The sequence below is a fragment of the Anneissia japonica genome, unplaced genomic scaffold (assembly GCF_011630105.1).
Source record: "Anneissia japonica isolate Jap-2015-1 unplaced genomic scaffold, ASM1163010v1 scaffold10678_len15611_cov139, whole genome shotgun sequence".
NCBI classification, from domain to species: Eukaryota; Metazoa; Echinodermata; class Crinoidea; order Comatulida; family Comatulidae; genus Anneissia; species Anneissia japonica.
Genome location: NW_022748975.1, coordinates 3,704 through 5,686, shown reverse-complemented (window position 1 = coordinate 5,686; position 1,983 = coordinate 3,704).

Sequence of the window (1,983 nt, the reverse complement as noted above, 5' to 3'; positions counted from 1 at the left end):
GCGTACGTCTTGCCCCGGTGTTGGAAAACTATGGATAGTAGTGTGAAAAGGATCACCGCGGACAGCGAAACGTTCATCTCGGACGTGCACACGTTAAGCGAACGCGACGCTAATGTTCCTCGACTCGAGGAAGTACGTTCGCCACGTGGCGAACAGGCGCGACGCTTGCATGCGTAGGGTGAACGAGGAATTCAAGAATGCCGAACTCTATCTCCTGGACGAGGAGCAATGTCGACGAGTCAGGAAGACCTTCGACGAACTACCGATGTGCATGTGCATCCTGACGAGATTGAGAAAGGTGATATCGGTGCGAGCCATGTTCGAGCACGGTATGCGCTCGAACGTGGGCACCGTCGTGCACGGAGAGTCGACTGTGGAGATGCCCTGGCCGTCGGAGGACGTGGTCGCTGCGTTCTGCGAACGATACAAAGCGCACCTCGACCGGTTCGTCCACGACGTCATTAGATCAGTGTGGATATACGGGTTCGTCGCGACTACGTGTCGCGACGGAATCCCGGTCGCGGTGGACTTGGACGAATGTCTGGTGTTCAGAAATCGGGAAGGCGTCCTCCACGTCAGGTCCGTCATTACCGAGGAAGCGCTCGCCGTCACGATCGTACATAGTCCGAGCGTCGACGGTCGACTTCGAAGCGCCGTGTCCTACCTGGCCGTCTGTCACGAGAACGTCAGGGCGCTTACCGACTACAACCTGGCCGCAGTCCGAAACTCTGCCGTGAACTTCATCGTGACCGGTCCCAGGGACGAGCGAAAGACTCCGGATGCCGACTACGAAGAGGACGAAGATCGCGTGACGGGTGCGGCTGTCGAAAATCTCGTCCACGCGAGAACGATCGGAGTTCCGCGAGCAGCTTCCCTACTGAGTGACGCGCGAAAGGCCGCCGCCGTGGACAAGGAACAGAAGCTTCTCGCCGACCTTGCGCGGTGCCGACGGGAGAAGGAGAATCTGAGGAGCAGCTTGGCAGCTCGGAGGCACGGAGGGATGTACGGTCTTCCCGACGTCGCCACGGAGGACGTGGGAGACGAGAGGAGCATGCTGGCGTGCGAGTTTAACGCGAAGTCTTACTCCGGAGTCGAACAGGCGACCCACGCGCTCGACGTACTCGTCAGGAACGTTCTGCTCGGTTCCGTCCCCGCCGACGTCGCAAACACGCATTCGGCGACTTCCTCGACCGCGATATCGGCCAAGACTCTACACCAAGTCGTGGACGCGTGTTCGAAATCCTGGCAGGAATTCCTGACGACCGTGGTACTCGCGCAGTGGACGAAGGAGATCGGCATACCGTTGAAACCCTGGGTCAAGAGAAGAATTCAAGATCTGGAGACGATGATGCCGCTGCTGTCTTGCATGACGTTCGCGTGCGGTAGGCACCTTCTCGCCGAGATGCTGGACGGCAGCCTCAACCGCCGCTGTCCTTCTCGAACGACGTCGACCGGAACAGTTCGTCGTTTACGGCGCCGGCTGCCTCTGTTCGTCTCCACCGGCGCCGGTTTCTGAGACAGACTCAGTCCGCCGGGATCGAATCCTGTAAGAAAATTTTCTTTTTTGAAAGTTGAAATTGGAAAAAAAAAATAGAAACTGGACCACGACCGACTCTTTTCTTCGGGTCCGACACCGGCTGCAACGACGGACGCCAACCGCATCGACCTACTTCGTTCGTCGCGACCGACGCCGGTTAGAAAATATTTTAAATGTTGAACTTTAAAAAAAAAGAATTTGAGAAGCTCGACTTTCGTCGACCTTCGCGAATGACGCCGGCTGGCACGGCCGACGCAGTCAGTCGCGAACGAATTCGGTCGGCATGATGTTCGGAGATTTTCGACTTTTCTGGACTTAAACAAATTTTGAAGAGTCTGAACTTTGAAAAAGTTTAGGAAATTACACCGTCGTGTACCTGAATTGCAGAAGGACGTCGCAAACAAATCAAAGGTGCGAATCAAAGACGTCCTGGACGCGTCCGCGAT